Source organism: Pseudophryne corroboree, unplaced genomic scaffold (genome assembly GCF_028390025.1).
Source record: "Pseudophryne corroboree isolate aPseCor3 unplaced genomic scaffold, aPseCor3.hap2 scaffold_490, whole genome shotgun sequence".
Taxonomy (NCBI): domain Eukaryota; kingdom Metazoa; phylum Chordata; class Amphibia; order Anura; family Myobatrachidae; genus Pseudophryne; species Pseudophryne corroboree.
In genome coordinates, this window is record NW_026970098.1 from 123,341 (window position 1) to 143,873 (window position 20,533).

At 35.0% G+C, this 20,533-nt stretch overlaps 1 non-coding gene across 1 annotated transcript; it reads right to left on the reverse strand.

Moving 5' to 3' along the window:
* Positions 1-261: 261 nt before the first annotated feature.
* On the reverse strand, positions 262-424 carry LOC135029558 (U1 spliceosomal RNA). Its single transcript, XR_010225680.1, has one exon. It is a non-coding gene; the product is annotated as a U1 spliceosomal RNA (small nuclear RNA).
* Between the last annotated feature and the right edge of the window lie 20,109 nt (positions 425-20,533).

The following is a 20,533-nucleotide window of genomic DNA, read 5'->3' on the forward strand; positions in this document are numbered from 1 at the left end:
ATCTCTTGCACTTACATGGGCTATTAACCAAAAGGTTCCCACCCAGTGATGTAATTGACCTTGTGATCAGATTTTGGTGATCTTTAAGTAGACAAGTCAAAATTTCAAACCCCCTCTTATGGTGTAGGGTACCTGGCCTTCTCTGACGTAATCAGAGTTAGATTTAATTAAGGTGCACAAGGGCATCGAAGGGAGCGGTTTAAGAAAAGAGAAGTGGAAACAGACAGCAAACTAGGCTGGAGAGAGACCTGAGACAAAGAGATCTGAATTATACGAGAGCCGACCAGGGGAAACACAAATTATGCAGTCAAGTTTCCCACATTTGGGGAAATCGCAGGAGCAGCACACCCAGAGTGCAATGGGTGAGCCTTTCCCTGGGAGAAGCACCTTCCTGATCATAGTATCTCACCTGGCAGGTAAGTAGGAGTTGGGCTAGTGCTGGGGAGGGTCGCTGCTCGGGTACCCCCCTGTCAAGTGAAGGAGATCCAACTGAGGCAGCACAAGGGAACTCTCGAAAGAAGAACAAGGCTAGAGGAAGATCTGAGACAAAGAAATCTGACTTTTACCAGAGCTGACCAGAGGAAAGCACAAACACAGTACCCCACTACCACCAGGAAACATTAACGCCACTGCATCCTTGCTGCTTTCTCATGTGGAAGTCTATTTAATGTGAAAACAAGGTGATATCTAATTAGCACACAGAAAAGAAAATTAAGTGAATTTTTGAAAGAAAACAATACTGTCAATATACTATTAAAACAAATTAAAATGGTAAAAGTTATTGTACTTTAAGTAAAAATAAAAGAGCAAAAATATCAATCCCAGTTTTGGATTACTTTAATTAACAAAAAAAATGCATATAGCAGAGGATAGTTTCAATCTTTCTACCTCTGGGTTATGGGCCCAGCATGCTTCCATTGCAGTACTCTGCTGCACATGTAAGTGCAAGAGATCCTGAAGCACTCACTCATCATGGGAAAGTACCAATGTGTTTCTTTATTGGTTGATGGCAGAAACATCTTACAAAAACACTCCAGATTATTGACTTTTTAAAGTTTTTCTAGGAAACGTTCTAGATGATTGTTTATTAGCCTTTGTCAGTACGTAATTTTGCAAAGTGTCGCTGTGGCGCAATCAGTTAGTGTGTATGGCTATTAACCAAAAGGTTGGTGGTTCAATCCCACCCAGGGATGTAATTGACTTTGTTATCAGATTTTGGTGATCTTTAAGTAGACAAGTCAAAATTTCAAACCCCCTGTTATGGTGTTAGGTATTTAGACTTCTCTGATGTAATCAGAGTTAGATTTGATTCAGTGATTTTATAAAAACAGCTAGGAAGCACAATTTAGCAGTGGGTTGCAGAGAAAAAGAAATATGCTGGCAAAAAAATCCAATTGAGTGATTAAACAGCTCTTGGATGGTTTTTCACCTATTACTAAATTAAACTTGCTTCATTGGAAAGGCAGCAAGATGCATCCTCATTTCAATATCTACTGAAATAATACAGGTTGACACCAGGAAACATTAACGCCACTGCATCCTTGCTGCTTTCTCATGTGGAAGTCTGTTTAATGTGAAAACAAGGTGATATCTAATTAGCACACAGGTAAGGAATTAAGAAAATCTTTATTAAAGGGTGAAGATGTTTCTCACAAAATCGTTGCCCCAATGCATCATTGAAATTCAAGCTGGAAAGATGATTTTAATATATCACTTGTACATTTTGTATTGCTCTTCTGGTGACAATGTAGTTTGTTTTTGTCAATTACCATTTTAATAATCGGGTAAAGAAAATTTATTGGATTTTTGAAAGAAAACAATACTGTCAATATACTATTAAAACAAATTAAAATGGTAAAAGTTATTGTACTTTAAGTAAAAATAAAAGAGCAAAAATATCAATCCCAGTTTTGGATTACTTTAATTAACAAAAAAAAATGCATATAGCAGAGGATAGTTTCAATCTGCCTACCTCTGGGTTATGGACCCAGCATGCTTCCATTACAGTACTCTGCTGCACATGTAAGTGCAAGAGGTCCTGAAGCACTCACTTATCATGGGAAAGTTCCAATGTGTTTCTTTATTGGTTGATGGAAGAAACATCTTACAAAAACTCTCCACATTATTGACTTTTTAAAATGTTTCTAGGAAACGTTCTAGATGAATGCTTATTAGCATTTGTCAGTATGTACTTTTGCAAAGTGTCGCTGTGGCGCAATCAGTCTGTGTGTATGGTTATTAACTAAAAGGTTGGTGGTTCAATCCCACCCAGGGACGTAATTGACCTTGTTATCAGATTTTGGTGATCTTTAAGTAGACAAGTCAAAATTTCAAACCCCCTGTTATGGTGTAGGGTACCTGGCCTTCTCTGATGTAATCAGAGTTAGATTTGATTCAGTGATTTTATAAAAACAGCTAGGAAGCACAATTTAGCAGTGAGTTGCAGAGAAAAAGAAATATGCTGGCAAAAAAATCCAATTGAGTGATTAAACAGCTCTTCATTTTCTGGCTTTATTTTTATGCTAACAAATTTGTTCTCTGAAAAGTGTCCACAAAGCCAAGTCTCTGATTAACACCTTTGTAGGGATGGTTTTTCACATATTACTAAATTAAACTTGCTTCATTGGAAAGGCAGCAAGATGCATCCTCATTTCAATGTCTACTGAAATAATACAGGTTGACACCAGGAAACATTAACGCCACTGCATCCTTGCTGCTTTCGCATGTGGAAGTCTGTTTAATGTGAAAACAAGGTGATATCTAATTAGCACACAGGTAAGGAATTAAGAAAATCTTTATTTAAGGGTGAAGATGTTTCTCACAAAATCGTTGCCCCAATGCATCATTGAAATTCAAGCTGGAAAGATGATTTTAATATATCACTTGTACATTTTGTATTGCTCTTCTGGTGACAATGTAGTTTGTTTTTGTCAATTACCATTATAAAAATAGGGTAAAGAAAATTAAGTGGATTTTTGAAAGAAAACAATACTGTCAATATACTATTAAAACAAATTAAAATGGTAAAAGTTATTGTACTTTAAAGTAAAAATAAAAGAGCAAAAATATCAATCCCAGTTTTGGATTACTTTAATTAACAATAAAAAATGCATATAGCAGAGGATAGTTTCAATCTGCCTACCTCTGGGTTATGGGCCCAGCATGTTTCCAATGCAGTACTCTGCTGCACATGTAAGTGCAAGAGATCCTGAAGCACTCACTCATCATGGGAAAGTACCAATGTGTTTCTTCGTTGGTTGATGGAAGAAACATCTTACAAAAACTCTCCAGATTATTGACTTTTTAAAGTTTTTCTAGGAAACGTTCTAGATGAATGCTTATTAGCCTTTGTCAGTATGTAAGTTTGCAAAGTGTCTCTGTGGCGCAATCGGTTAGTGTGTTTGGTTATTAATCAAAGGGTTGGTGGTTCAATCCCACCCAGGGATGTAATTGACCTTGTTATCAGATTTTGGTGATCTTTAAGTAGACTAGTCAAAATTTCAAACCCCCTCTTATGGTGTAGGGTACCTGGCCTTCTCTGATGTAATCAGAGTTAGATTTGATTAAGTGATTTTATAAAAAAACAGCTAGGAAGCACAATTTAGCAGTGGGTTGCAGAGAAAAAGAAATATGCTGGCAGAAAAATCCAATTGAGTGATTAAACTGCTCTTCATTTTCTGGCTTTATTTTTATGCTAACTAATTTGTTCTCTGAAAAGTGTCCACAAAGCCAAGTGTCTGATTAACATCTTTGTAGGGATGGTTTTTCACCTATTACTAAATTAAACTTGCTTCATTGGAAAGGCAGCAAGATGCATCCTCATTTCAATATCTACGGAAATAATACAGGTTGACACCAGGAAACATTAACGCCACTGCATCTTTGCTGTTTTCTCATGTGGAAGTCTGTTTAATGTGAAAACAAGGTGATATCTAATTGGCACACAGGTAAGGAATTAAGAAAATCTTTATTTAAGGGTGAAGATGTTTCTCACAAAATCGTTGCCCCAATGCATCATTGAAATTCAAGCTGGAAAGATGATTTTAATATATCACTTGTACATTTTGTATTGCTCTTCTGGTGACAATGTAGTTTGTTTTTGTCAATTACCATTTTAATAATCGGGTAAAGAAAATTAATTGGATTTTTGAAAGAAAACAATACTGTCAATATACTATTAAAACAAATTAAAATGGTAAAAGTTATTGTACTTTAAGTAAAAATAAAAGAGCACAAATATCAATCCCAGTTTTGGATTACTTTAATTAACAAAAAAAATGCATATAGCAGAGGATAGTTTCAATCTGCCTACCTCTGGGTTATGGACCCAGCATGCTTCCATTACAGTACTCTGCTGCACATGTAAGTGCAAGAGATCCTGAAGCACTCACTCATCATGGGAAAGTACCAATGTGTTTCTTCATTGGTTGATGGAAGAAACATCTTACAAAAACTCTCCAGATTATTGACTATTTAAAGTTTTTATAGGAAACGTTCTAGATGAATGCTTATTAGCCTTTGTCAGTAAGTACTTTTGCAAAGTGTCGCTGTGGCGCAATCAGTTAGTGTGTATGGCTATTAACCAAAAGGTTGGTGGTTCAACCCCACCCAGGGACGTAATTGACCTTGTTATCAGATTTTGTTGATCTTTAAGTAGACAAGTCAAAATTTCGAAAACCCCTGTTATGGTGTAGGGTACCTGGCCTTCTCTGATGTAATCAGAGTTAGATTTGATTCGGTGATTTTATAAAAACAGCTAGGAAGCACAATTTAGCAGTGGGTTGCAGAGAAAAAGAAATATGCTGGCAAAAAAATCCAATTGAGTGATTAAACAGCTCTTCATTTTCTGGCTTTATTTTTATGCTAACAAATTTGTTCTCTGAAAAGTGTCCACAAAGCCAAGTATCTGATTAACATCTTTGTAGGGATGGTTTTTCACCTATTACTAAATTAAACTTGCTTCATTGGAAAGGCAGCAAGATGCATCCTCATTTCAATATCTACTGAAATAATACAGGTTGACACCAGGAAACATTAACGCCACTGCATCCTTGCTGCTTTCTCATGTGGAAGTCTGTTTAATGTGAAAACAAGGTGATATCTAATTAGCACACAGGTAAGGAATTAAGAAAATCTTTTTTTAAGGGTGAAGATTTTTCTCACAAAATCGTTGCCCCAATGCATCATTGAAATTCAAGCTGGAAAGATGATTTTAATATATCACTTGTACATTTTGTATTGCTCTTCTGGTGACAATGTAGTTTGCTTTTGTCAATTACCATTTTAATAATCGGGTAAAGAAAATTAATTGGATTTTTGAAAGAAAACAATACTGTCAATATACTATTAAAACAAATTAAAATGGTAAAAGTTATTGTACTTTAAGTAAAAATAAAAGAGCAAAAATATCAATCCCAGTTTTGGATTACTTTAATTAACAAAAAAAATGCATATAGCAGAGGATAGTTTCAATCTGCCTACCTCTGGGTTATGGACCCAGCATGCTTCCATTACAGTACTCTGCTGCACATGTAAGTGCAAGAGATCCTGAAGCACTCACTCATCATGGGAAAGTACCAATGTGTTTCTTCATTGGTTGATGGAAGAAACATCTTACAAAAACTCTCCACATTATTGACTTTTTAAAATGTTTCTAGGAATCGTTCTAGATGAATGCTTATTAGTCTTTGTCAGTAAGTACTTTTGCAAAGTGTCGCTGTGGCGCAATCAGTTAGTGTGTGAGGCTATTAACCAAAAGGTTGGTGGTTCAATCCCACCCAGGGACTTAATTGACCTTGTTATCAGATTTTGGTGATCTTTAAGTAGACAAGTCAAAATTTCAAACCCCCTGTTATGGTGTAGGGTACCTGGCCTTCTCTGATGTAATCAGAGTTAGATTTGATTTAGTGATTTTATAAACACAGCTAGGAAGCACAATTTAGCAGTGAGTTGCAGAGAAAAAGAAATATGCTGGCAAAAAAATCCAATTGAGTGATTAAACAGCTCTTCATTTTCTGGCTTTATTTTTATGCTAACAAATTTGTTCTCTGAAAAGTGTCCACAAAGCCAAGTCTCTGATTAACATCTTTGTAGGGATGGTTTTTCACCTATTACTAAATTAAACTTGCTTCATTGGAAAGGCAGCAAGATGCATCCTCATTTCAATGTCTACTGAAATAATACAGGTTGACACCAGGAAACATTAACGCCACTGCATCCTTGCTGCTTTCGCATGTGGAAGTCTGTTTAATGTGAAAACAAGGTGATATCTAATTAGCACACAGGTAAGGAATTAAGAAAATCTTTATTTAAGGGTGAAGGTGTTTCTCACAAAATCGTTGCCCCAATGCATCATTGAAATTCAAGCTGGAAAGATGATTTTAATATATCACTTGTACATTTTGTATTGCTCTTCTGGTGACAATGTAGTTTGTTTTTGTCAATTACCATTATAATAATAGGGTAAAGAAAATTAAGTGGATTTTTGAAAGAAAACAATACTGTCAATATACTATTAAAACAAATTAAAATGGTAAAAGTTATTGTACTTTAAGTAAAAATAAAAGAGCAAAAATATCAATCCCAGTTTTGGATTACTTTAATTAACAATAAAAAATGCATATAGCAGAGGATAGTTTCAATCTGCCTACCTCTGGGTTATGGGCCCAGCATGCTTTCATTGCAGTACTCTGCTGCACATGTAAGTGCAAGAGATCCTGAAGCACTCACTCATCATGCGAAAGTACCAATGTGTTTCTTCATTGGTTGCTGGAAGAAACATCTTACAAAAACTCTCCAGATTATTGATTTTTTAAAGTTTTTCTAGGAAACGTTCTAGATGAATGCTTATTAGTCTTTGTCAGTATGTACTTTTTGCAAAGTGTCTCTGTGGCGCAATCGGTTAGTGTGTTCAGCTATTAATCAAAAGGTTGGTGGTTCAATCCCTCCCAGGGACATAATTGACCTTGTGATCAGATTTTGGTGATATTTAAGTAGACAAGTCAAAATTGCAAACCCCCTGTTATGGTGTAGGGTACCTGGCCTTCTCTGATGTAATCAGAGTTAGATTTGATTAAGTGATTTTATAAAAAAACAGCTAGGAAGCACAATTTAGCAGTGGGTTGCAGAGAAAAAGAATAATGCTGGCAGAAAAATCCAATTGAGTGATTAAACAGCTCTTCATTTTCTGGCTTTATTTTTATGATAACAAATTTGTTCTCTGAAAAGTGTCCACAAAGCCAAATATCTGATTAACATCTTTGTAGGGATGGTTTTTCACCTATTACTAAATTAAACTTGCTTCATTGGAAAGGCAGCAAGATGCATCCTCATTTCAATATCTACGGAAATAATACAGGTTGACACCAGGAAACATTAACGCCACTGCATCTTTACTGTTTTCTCATGTGGAAGTCTGTTTAATGTGAAAACAAGGTGATATCTAATTAGCACACAGGTAAGGAATTAAGAAAATCTTTATTTAAGGGTGAAGATGTTTCTCACAAAATCGTTGCCCCAATGCATCATTGAAATTCAAGCTGGAAAAATGATTTTAATATATCACTTGTACATTTTGTATTGCTCTTCTGGTGACAATGTAGTTTGTTTTTTTCAATTACCATTTTAATAATCGGGTAAAGAAAATTAAGTGGATTTTTGAAAGAAAACAATACTGTCAATATACTATTAAAACAAATTAAAATGGTAAAAGTTATTGTACTTTAAGTAAAAATAAAAGAGCAAAAATATCAATCCCAGTTTTGGATTACGTTAATTAACAAAAAAAAATGCATATAGCAGAGGATAGTTTCAATCTGCCTACCTCTGGGTTATGGACCCAGCATGCTTCCATTACAGTACTCTGCTGCACATGTAAGTGCAAAAGATCCTGAAGCACTCACTCATCATGGGAAAGTACCAATGTGTTTCTTCATTGGTTGATGGAAGAAACATCTTACAAAAATTCTCCACATTATTGACTTTTTAAAATGTTTCTAGGAATCGTTCTAGATGAATGCTTATTAGCCTTTGTCAGTATGTACTTTTGCAAAGTGTCGCTGTGGCGCAATCAGTTAGTGTGCAAGGCTATTAACCAAAAGGTTGGTGGTTCAATCCCACCCAGGGACTTAATTGATCTTGTTATCAGATTTTGGTGATCTTTAAGTAGACAAGTCAAAATTTCAAACCCCCTGTTATGGTGTAGGGTACCTGGCCTTCTCTGATGTAGTTAGATTTGATTCAGTGATTTTATAAAAACAGCTAGGAAGCACAATTTAGCAGTGGGTTGCAGAGAAAAAGAAATATGCTGGCAGAAAAATCCAATTGAGTGATTAAACAGCTCTTCATTTTCTGGCTTTATTTTTATGCTAACTAATTTGTTCTCTGAAAAGTGTCCACAAAGCCAAGTATCTGATTAACATATTTGTAGGGATGGTTTTTCATCTATTACTAAATTAAACTTGCTTCATTGGAAAGGCAGCAAGATGCATCCTCATTTCAATATCTACTGAAATAATACAGGTTGACACCAGGAAACATTAACGCCACTGCATCCTTGCTGCTTTCTCATGTGGAAGTCTGTTTAATGTGAAAACAAGGTGATATCTAATTAGCACACAGGTAAGGAATTAAGAAAATCTTTATTTAAGGGTGAAGATGTTTCTCACATAATCGTTGCCCCAATGCATCATTGAAATTCAAGCTGGAAAGATGATTTTAATGTATCACTTGTACATTTTGTATTGCTCTTCTGGTGACAATGTAGTTTGTTTTTGTCAATTACCATTTTAATAATAGGGTAAAGAAAATTAAGTGGATTTTTGAAAGAAAACAATACTGTCAATATACTATTAAAACAAATTAAAATGGTAAAAGTTATTGTACTTTAAGTAAAAATAAAAGCTAAAATATCAATCCCAGTTTTGGATTACTTTAATGAACAAAAAAAAACGCATATAGCAAAGGATAGTTTCAATCTGCCTACCTCTGGGTTATGGGCCCAGCATGCTTCCATTGCAGTACTCTGCTGCACGTTTAAGTGCAAGAGATCCTGAAGCACTCACTCATCATGCGAAAGTACCAATGTGTTTCTTCATTGGTTGCTGGAAGAAACATCTTACAAAAACTCTCCAGATTATTGACTTTTTAAAGTTTTTCTAGGAAACGTTCTAGATGAATGCTTATTAGTCTTTGTCAGTATGGACTTTTTGCAAAGTGTCTCTGTGGCGCAATCGGTTAGTGTGTTCAGCTATTAATCAAAAGGTTGGTGGTTCAATCCCACCCAGGGACGTAATTGACCTTGTGATCAGATTTTGGTGATATTTAAGTAGACAAGTCAAAATTGCAAACCCTCTCTTATGGTGTAGGGTACCTGGCCTTCTCTGATGTAATCAGAGTTAGATTTGATTAAGTGATTTTATAAAAAAAACAGCTAGGAAGCACAATTTAGCAGTGGGTTGCAGAGAAAAAGAAAAATGCTGGCAGAAAAATCCAATTGAGTGATTAAACAGCTCTTCATTTTCTGGCTTTATTTTTATGATAACAAATTTGTTCTCTGAAAAGTGTCCACAAAGCCAAGTATCTGATTAACATCTTTGTAGGGATGGTTTTTCACCTATTACTAAATTAAACTTGCTTCATTAAAAAGGCAGCAAGATGCATCCTCATTTCAATATCTACAGAAATAATACAGGTTGACACCAGGAAACATTAACACCACTGCATCTTTGCTGTTTTCTCATGTGGAAGTCTGTTTAATGTGAAAACAAGGTGATATCTAATTAGCACACAGGTAAAGAATTAAGAAAATCTTTATTTAAGGGTGAAGATGTTTCTCACAAAATCGTTGCCCCAATGCATCATTGAAATTCAAGCTGGAAAGATGATTTTAATATATCACTTGTACATTTTGTATTGCTCTTCTGGTGACAATGTAGTTTGTTTTTGTCAATCACCATTTTAATAATCGGGTAAAGAAAATTAATTGGATTTTTGAAAGAAAACAATACTGTCAATATACTATTAAAACAAATTAAAATGGTAAAAGTTATTGTACTTTAAGTAAAAATAAAAGCTAAAATATCAATCCCAGTTTTGGATTACTTTAATGAACAAAAAAAAATGCATATAGCAAAGGATAGTTTCAATCTGCCTACCTCTGGGTTATGGGCCCAGCATGCTTCCATTGCAGTACTCTGCTGCACATGTAAGTGCAAGAGATCCTGAAGCACTCACTCATCATGCGAAAGTACCAATGTGTTTCTTCGTTGGTTGCTGGAAGAAACATCTTACAAAAACTCTCCAGATTATTGACTTTTTAAAGTTTTTTTAGGAAACGTTCTAGATGAATGCTTATTAGTCTTTGTCAGTATGTACTTTTTGCAAAGTGTCTCTGTGGCGCAATTGGTTAGTGTGTTCAGCTATTAATCAAAAAGTTGGTGGTTCAATCCCACCCAGGGACATAATTGACCTTGTGATCAGATTTTGGTGATATTTAAGTAGACAAGTCAAAATTGCAAACCCCCTCTTATGGTGTAGGGTACCTGGCCTTCTCTGATGTAATCAGAGTTAGATTTGATTAAGTGATTTTATAAAAAAACAGCTAGGAAGCACAATTTAGCAGTGGGTTGCAGAGAAAAAGAAAAATGCTGGCAGAAAAATCCAATTGAGTGATTAAACAGCTCTTCATTTTCTGGCTTTATTTTTATGATAACAAATTTGTTCTCTGAAAAGTGTCCACAAAGCCAAGTATCTGATTAACATTTTTGTAGGGATGGTTTTTCACCTATTACTAAATTAAACTTGCTTCATTGGAAAGGCAGCAAGATGCATCCTCATTTCAATATCTACGGAAATAATACAGGTTGACACCAGGAAACATTAACGCCACTGCATCTTTGCTGTTTTCTCATGTGGAAGTCTGTTTAATGTGAAAACAAGGTGATATCTAATTAGCACACAGGTAAGGAATTAAGAAAATCTTTATTTAAGGGTGAAGATGTTTCTCACAAAATCGTTGCCCCAATGCATCATTGAAATTCAAGCTGGAAAGATGATTTTAATATATCACTTGTACATTTTGTATTGCTCTTCTGGTGACAATGTAGTTTGTTTTTGTCATTTACCATTTTAAAAATCGGGTAAAGAAAATTAATTGGATTTTTGAAAGAAAACAATACTGTCAATATACTATTAAAACAAATTAAAATGGTAAAAGTTATTGTACTTTAAGTAAAAATAAAAGCTAAAATATCAATCCCAGTTTTGGATTACTTTAATGAACAAAAAAAAAATGCATATAGCAAAGGATAGTTTCAATCTGCCTACCTCTGGGTTATGGGCCCAGCATGCTTCCAGTGCAGTACTCTGCTGCACATGTAAGTGCAAGAGATCCTGAAGCACTCACTCATCATGCGAAAGTACCAATGTGTTTCTTCATTGGTTGCTGGAAGAAACATCTTACAAAAACTCTCCAGATTATTGACTTTTTAAAGTTTTTCTAGGAAACGTTCTAGATGAATGCTTATTAGTCTTTGTCAGTATGTACTTTTTGCAAAGTGTCTCTGTGGCGCAATCGGTTAGTGTGTTCCGCTATTAATCAGAAGGTTGGTGGTTCAATCCCACCCAGGAACGTAATTGACATTGTGATCAGATTTTGGTAATATTTAAGTAGACAAGTCAAAATTGCAAAACCCCTCTTATGGTGTAGGGTACCTGGCCTTCTCTGATGTAATCAGAGTTAGATTTGATTAAGTGATTTTATAAAAAAAACAGCTAGGAAGCACAATTTAGCAGTGGGTTGCAGAGAAAAAGAAAAATGCTGGCAGAAAAATCCAATTGAGTGATTAAACAGCTCTTCATTTTCTGGCTTTATTTTTATGATAACAAATTTGTTCTCTGAAAAGTGTCCACAAAGCCAAGTATCTGATTAACATCTTTGTAGGGATGGTTTTTCACCTATTACTAAATTAAACTTGCTTCATTGGAAAGGCAGCAAGATGCATCCTCATTTCAATATCTACGGAAATAATACAGGTTGACACCAGGAAACATTAACGCCACTGCATCTTTGCTGTTTTCTCATGTGGAAGTCTGTTTAATGTGAAAACAAAGTGATATCTAATTAGCACACAGGTAAGGAATTAAGAAAATCTTTATTTAAGGGTGAAGATGTTTCTCACAAAATCGTTGCCCCAATGCATCATTGAAATTCAAGCTGGAAAGATGATTTTAATATATCACTTGTACATTTTGTATTGCTCTTCTGGTGACAATGTAGTTTGTTTTTGTCATTTACCATTTTAAAAATCGGGTAAAGAAAATTAATTGGATTTTTGAAAGAAAACAATACTGTCAATATACTATTAAAACAAATTAAAATGGTAAAAGTTATTGTACTTTAAGTAAAAATAAAAGCTAAAATATCAATCCCAGTTTTGGATTACTTTAATGAACAAAAAAAAAATGCATATAGCAAAGGATAGTTTCAATCTGCCTACCTCTGGGTTATGGGCCCAGCATGCTTCCAGTGCAGTACTCTGCTGCACATGTAAGTGCAAGAGATCCTGAAGCACTCACTCATCATGCGAAAGTACCAATGTGTTTCTTCATTGGTTGCTGGAAGAAACATCTTACAAAAACTCTCCAGATTATTGACTTTTTAAAGTTTTTCTAGGAAACGTTCTAGATGAATGCTTATTAGTCTTTGTCAGTATGTACTTTTTGCAAAGTGTCTCTGTGGCGCAATCGGTTAGTGTGTTCCGCTATTAATCAGAAGGTTGGTGGTTCAATCCCACCCAGGGACGTAATTGACATTGTGATCAGATTTTGGTAATATTTAAGTAGACAAGTCAAAATTGCAAAACCCCTCTTATGGTGTAGGGTACCTGGCCTTCTCTGATGTAATCAGAGTTAGATTTGATTAAGTGATTTTATAAAAAAAACAGCTAGGAAGCACAATTTAGCAGTGGGTTGCAGAGAAAAAGAAAAATGCTGGCAGAAAAATCCAATTGAGTGATTAAACAGCTCTTCATTTTCTGGCTTTATTTTTATGATAACAAATTTGTTCTCTGAAAAGTGTCCACAAAGCCAAGTATCTGATTAACATCTTTGTAGGGATGGTTTTTCACCTATTACTAAATTAAACTTGCTTCATTGGAAAGGCAGCAAGATGCATCCTCATTTCAATATCTACGGAAATAATACAGGTTGACACCAGGAAACATTAACGCCACTGCATCTTTGCTGTTTTCTCATGTGGAAGTCTGTTTAATGTGAAAACAAAGTGATATCTAATTAGCACACAGGTAAGGAATTAAGAAAATCTTTATTTAAGGGTGAAGATGTTTCTCACAAAATCGTTGCCCCAATGCATCATTGAAATTCAAGCTGGAAAGATGATTTTAATATATCACTTGTACATTTTGTATTGCTCTTCTGGTGACAATGTAGTTTGTTTTTGTCAATTACCATTTTAATAATCGGGTAAAGAAAATTAATTGGATTTTTGAAAGAAAACAATACTGTCAATATACTATTAAAACAAATTAAAATGGTAAAAGTTATTGTACTTTAAGTAAAAATAAAAGAGCAAAAATATCAATCCCAGTTTTGGATTACTTTAATTAACAAAAAAAAAATGCATATAGCAGAGGATAGTTTCAATCTGCCTACCTCTGGGTTATGGACCCAGCATGCTTTCATAACAGTACTCTGCTGCACATGTAAGTGCAAGAGATCCTGAAGCACTCACTCATCATGGGAAAGTACCAATGTGTTTCTTCATTGGTTGATGGAAGAAACATCTTACAAAAACTCTCCAGATTATTGACTATTTAAAGTTTTTATAGGAAACGTTCTAGATGAATGCTTATTAGCCTTTGTCAGTATGTACTTTTGCAAAGTGTCGCTGTGGCGCAATCAGTTAGTGTGTACAGCTATTAACCAAAAGGTTGGTGGTTCAATCCCACCCAGGGACATAATTGACCTTGTTATCAGATTTTGTTGATCTTTAAGTAGACAAGTCAAAATTTCGAAAATCCCTGTTATGGTGTAGGGTACCTGGCCTTCTCTGATGTAATCAGAGTTAGATTTGATTCAGTGATTTTATAAAAACAGCTAGGAAGCACAATTTAGCAGTGGGTTGCAGAGAAAAAGAAATATGCTATCAAAAAAATCCAATTGAGTGATTAAACAGCTCTTCATTTTCTGGCTTTATTTTTATGCTAACAAATTTGTTCTCTGAAAAGTGTCCACAAAGCCAAGTCTCTGATTAACACCTTTGTAGGGATGGTTTTTCACCTATTACTAAATTAAACTTGCTTCATTGGAAAGGCAGCAAGATGCATCCTCATTTCAATATCTACTGAAATAATACAGGTTGACACCAGGAAACATTAACGCCACTGCATCCTTGCTGCTTTCTCATGTGGAAGTCTGTTTAATGTGAAAACAAGGTGATATCTAATTAGCACACAGGTAAGGAATTAAGAAAATCTTTATTTAAGGGTGAAGATGTTTCTCACAAAATCGTTGCCCCAATGCATCATTGAAATTCAAGCTGGAAAGATGATTTTAATATATCACTTGTACATTTTGTATTGCTCTTCTGGTGACAATGTAGTTTGTTTTTGTCAGTTACCATTTTAATAATCGGGTAAAGAAAATTAATTGGATTTTTGAAAGAAAACAATACTGTCAATATACTATTAAAACAAATTAAAATGGTAAAAGTTATTGTACTTTAAGTAAAAATAAAAGCTAAAATATCAATCCCAGTTTTGGATTACTTTAATGAACAAAAAAAAATGCATATAGCAGAGGATAGTTTCAATCTGCCTACCTCTGGGTTATGGACCCAGCATGCTTCCATTACAGTACTCTGCTGCACATGTAAGTGCAAGAGATCCTGAAGCACTCACTCATCATGGGAAAGTACCAATGTGTTTCTTCATTGGTTGATGGAAGAAACATCTTACAAAAACTCTCCACATTATTGACTTTTTAAAATGTTTCTAGGAATCGTTCTAGATGAATGCTTATTAGCCTTTGTCAGTAAGTACTTTTGCAAAGTGTCGCTGTGGCGCAATCAGTTAGTGTGTAAGGCTATTAACCAAAAGGTTGGTGGTTCAATCCCACCCAGGGACTTAATTGACCTTGTTATCAGATTTTGGTGATCTTTAAGCAGACAAGTCAAAATTTCAAACCCCCTGTTATGGTGTAGGGTACCTGGCCTTCTCTGATGTAATCAGAGTTAGATTTGATTCAGTGATTTTATAAAAACAGCTAGGAAGCACAATTTAGCAGTGGGTTGCAGAGAAAAAGAAATATGCTGGCAGAAAAATCCAATTGAGTGATTAAACAGCTCTTCATTTTCTGGCTTTATTTTTATGCTAACTAATTTGTTCTCTGAAAAGTGTCCACAAAGCCAAGTATCTGATTAACATATTTGTAGGGATGGTTTTTCACCTATTACTAAATTAAACTTGCTTCATTGGAAAGGCAGCAAGATGCATCCTCATTTCAATATCTACTGAAATAATACAGGTTGACACCAGGAAACATTAACGCCACTGCATCCTTGCTGCTTTCTAATGTGGAAGTCTGTTTAATGTGAAAACAAGGTGATATCTAATTAGCACACAGGTAAGGAATTAAGAAAATCTTTATTTAAGGGTAAAGATGTTTCTCACAAAATCATTGCCCCAATGCATCATTGAAATTCAAGCTGGAAAGATGATTTTAATATATCACTTGTACATTTTGTATTGCTCTTCTGGTGACAATGTAGTTTGTTTTTGTCAATTACCATTTTAATAATAGGGTAAAGAAAATTAAGTGGATTTTTGAAAGAAAACAATACTGTCAATATACTATTAAAACAAATTAAAATGGTAAAAGTTATTGTACTTTAAGTAAAAATAAAAGCTAAAATATCAATCCCAGTTTTGGATTACTTTAATGAACAAAAAAAAAATGCATATAGCAAAGGATAGTTTCAATCTGCCTACCTCTGGGTTATGGGCCCAGCATGCTTCCATTGCAGTACTCTGCTGCACATGTAAGTGCAAGAGATCCTGAAGCACTCACTCATCATGCGAAAGTACCAATGTGTTTCTTCATTGGTTGCTGGAAGAAACATCTTACAAAAACTCTCCAGATTATTGACTTTTTAAAGTTTTTCTAGGAAACGTTCTAGATGAATGCTTATTAGTCTTTGTCAGTATATTCTTTTTGCAAAGTGTCTCTGTGGCGCAATCGGTTAGTGTGTTCAGCTATTAATCAAAAGGTTGGTGGTTCAATCCCACCCAGGGACGTAATTGACCTTGTGATCAGATTTTGGTGATATTTAAGTAGACAAGTCAAAATTGCAAACCCCCTCTTATGGTGTAGGGTACCTGGCCTTCTCTGATGTAATCAGAGTTAGATTTGATTAAGTGATTTTATAAAAAAACAGCTAGGAAGCACAATTTAGCAGTGGGTTGCAGAGAAAAGAAAAATGCTGGCAGAAAAATACAATTGAGTGATTAAACAGCTCTTCATTTTCTGGCTTTATTTTTATGATAACAAATTTGTTCTCTGAAAAGTGTCCACAAAGCCAAGTCTCTGATTAACACCTTTGTAGGGATGGTTTTTCACCTATTACTAAATTAAACTTGCTTCATTGGAAAGGCAGCAAGATGCATCCTCATTTCAATATCTACTGAAATAATACAGGTTGACACCAGGAAACATTAACGCCACTGCATCCTTGCTGCTTTCTCATGTGGAAGTCTGTTTAATGTGAAAACAAGGTGATATCTAATTAGCACACAGGTAAGGAATTAAGAAAATCTTTATTTAAGGGTGAAGATGTTTCTCACAAAATCGTTGCCCCAATGCATCATTGAAATTCAAGCTGGAAAGATGATTTTAATATATCACTTGTACATTTTGTATTGCTCTTCTGGTGACAATGTAGTTTGTTTTTGTCAGTTACCATTTTAATAATCGGGTAAAGAAAATTAAGTGGATTTTTGAAAGAAAACAATACTGTCAATATACTATTAAAACAAATTAAAATGGTAAAAGTTATTGTACTTTAAGTAAAAATAAAAGAGCAAAAATATCAATCCCAGTTTTGGTTTACTTTAATTAACAAAAAAAAATGCATATAGCAGAGGATAGTTTCAATCTGCCTACCTCTGGGTTATGGACCCAGCGAGCTTCCATTACAGTACTCTGCTGCACATGTAATTGCAAGAGATCCTGAAGCACTCACTCATCATGGGAAAGTACCAATGTGTTTCTTCATTGGTTGATGGAAGAAACATCTTACAAAAACTCTCCAGATTATTGACTATTTAAAGTTTTTCTAGGAAACGTTCTAGATGAATGCTTATTAGCCTTTGTCAGTATGTACTTTTGCAAAGTGTTGCTGTGGCGCAATCAGTTAGTGTGTACGGCTATTAACCAAAAGGTTGGTGGTTCAATCCCACCCAGGGACGTAATTGACCTTGTTATCAGATTTTGGTGATCTTTAAGTAGACAAGTCAAAATTTCAAAAACCCCTGTTATGGTGTAGGGTACCTGGCCTTCTCTGATGTAATCAGAGTTAGATTTGATTCAGTGATTTTATAAAAACAGCTAGGAAGCACAATTTAGCAGTGGTTTGCAGAGAAAAAGAAATATGCTGGCAAAAAAATCCAATTGAGTGATTAAACAGCTCTTCATTTTCTGGCTTTATTTTTATGCTAACAAATTTGTTCTCTGAAAAGTGTCCACAAAGCCAAGTATCTGATTAACATCTTTGTAGGGATGGTTTTTCACCTATTACTAAATTAAACTTGCTTCATTGGAAAGGCAGCAAGATGCATCCTCATTTCAATATATACTGAAATAATACAGGTTGACACCAGGAAACATTAACGCCACTGCATCCTTGCTGCTTTCTCATGTGGAAGTCTGTTTAATGTGAAAACAAGGTGATATCTAATTAGCACACAGGTAAGGAATTAAGAAAATCTTTATTTAAGGGTGAAGATGTTTCTCACAAAATCGTTGCCCCAATGCATCATTGAAATTCAAGCTGGAAAGATGATTTTAATATATCACTTGTACATTTTGTATTGCTCTTCTGGTGACAATGTAGTTTGTTTTTGTCAATTACCATTTTAATAATAGGGTAAAGAAAATTAAGTGGATTTTTGAAAGAAAACAATACTGTCAATATACTATTAAAACAAATTAAAATGGTAAAAGTTATTGTACTTTAAGTAAAAATAAAAGAGCAAAAATATCAATCCCAGTTTTGGATTACTTTAATTAACAAAAAAAAATGCATATAGCAGAGGATAGTTTCAATCTGCCTACCTCTGGGTTATGGGCCCAGCATGCTTCCATTGCAATACTCTGCTGCACATGTAAGTGCAAGAGATCCTGAAGCACTCACTCATCATGGGAAAGTACCAATGCGTTTCTTCATTGGTTGATGGAAGAAACATCTTACAAAATCTCTCCAGATTATTGACTTTTTAAAGTTTTCTAGAAAACGTTCTAGATGAATGCTTATTAGCCTTTGTCAGTATGTACTTTTGCAAAGTGTCTCTGTGGTGCAATCGGTTAGTGTGTTTGGTTATTAACCAAAGGGTTGGTGGTTCAATCCCACCCAGGGATGTTATTGACCTTGTCATCAGATTTTGGTGATCTTTAAGTAGACAAGTCAAAATTTCAAACCCCCTCTTATGGTGTAGGGTACCTGGCCTACTCTGATGTAATCAGAGTTAGATTTGATTAAGTGATTTTATCAAAAAACAGCTAGGAAGCACAATTTAGCAGTGGGTTGCAGAGAAAATGAAATATGCTGGCAGAAAAATCCAATTGAGTGATTAAACAGCTCTTCATTTTCTGGCTTTATTTTTATGCTAACAAATTTGTTCTCTGAAAAGTGTCCACAAAGCCAAGTATCGGATTAACATCTTTGTAGGGATGGTTTTTCACCTATTACTAAATTAAACTTGCTTCATTGGAAAGGCAGCAAGATGCATCCTCATTTCAATATCTACTGAAATAATACAGGTTGACACCAGGAAACATTAACGCCACTGCATCCTTGCTGCTTTCTCATGTGGAAGTCTGTTTAATGTGAAAACAAGGTGATATCTAATTAGCACACAGGTAAGGAATTAAGAAAATCTTTATTTAAGGGTGAAGATGTTTCTCACAAAATCGTTGCCCCAATGCATCATTGAAATTCAAGCTGGAAAGATGATTTTAATATATCACTTGTACATTTTGTATTGCTCTTCTGGTGACAATGTAGTTTGTTTTTGTCAATTACCATTTTAATAATCGGGTAAAGAAAATTAAGTGGATTTTTGAAAGAAAACAATACTGTCAATATACTATTAAAACATATTAAAATAGTAAAAGTTATTGTACTTTAAGTAAAAATAAAAGAGAAAAAATATCAATCCCAGTTTTGGATTACTTTAATTAACAAAAAAAAAATGCATATAGCAGAGGATAGTTTCAATCTGCCTACCTCTGGGTTATGAACCCAGCATGCTTTCATTACAGTACTCTGCTGCACATGTAAGTGCAAGAGATCTTGAAGCACTCACTCATCATGGGAAAGTAACAATGTGTTTCTTCGTTGGTTGATGGAAGAAACATCTTACAAAAACTCTCCAGATTATTGACTTTTTAAAGTTTTTCTAGGAAACGTTCTAGATGAATGCTTATTAGCCTTTGTCAGTATGGACTTTTGCAAAGTGTCTCTGTGGCGCAATTGGTTAGTGTGATTGGTTATTAACCAAAGGGTTGGTGGTTCAATCCCACCCAGGGATGTAATTGACCTTGTTATCAGATTTTGGTGATCTTTAAGTAGACAAGTCAAAATTTCAAAAACCCCTGTTATGGTGTAGGGTACCTGGCCTTCTCTGATGTAATCAGAGTTAGATTTGATTCAGTGATTTTATAAAAACAGCTAGGAAGCACAATTTAGCAGTGGTTTGCAGAGAAAAAGAAATATGCTGGCAAAAAAATCCAATTGAGTGATTAAACAGCTCTTCATTTTCTGGCTTTATTTTTATGCTAACAAATTTGTTCTCTGAAAAGTGTCCACAAAGCCAAGTATCTGATTAACATCTTTGTAGGGATGGTTTTTCACCTATTACTAAATTAAACTTGCTTCATTGGAAAGGCAGCAAGATGCATCCTCATTTCAATATCTACTGAAATAATACAGGTTGACACCAGGAAACATTAACGCCACTGCATCCTTGCCGATGATAACCTCAAGTTGGGTCATTCGGTGCTGCAGAGTCGTACGCACTCTTCCACCCGTTCAAGAGCTTTGGTATAACCCCATGGTTCTTAATGTGACCCCAGCATCCTCTAGGTCGTATGAGAAAATAGGATTTTAATACCTACCGGTAAATCCTTTTCTCTTAGTCTGTAGAGGATGCTGGAGTTCCCTTGTGCTGCCTCAGTTGAATCTCCTTTACTTGACAGAGATGTGCCTGAGCAGCGGCCCTCCCCAGCCCTATCCCAAATC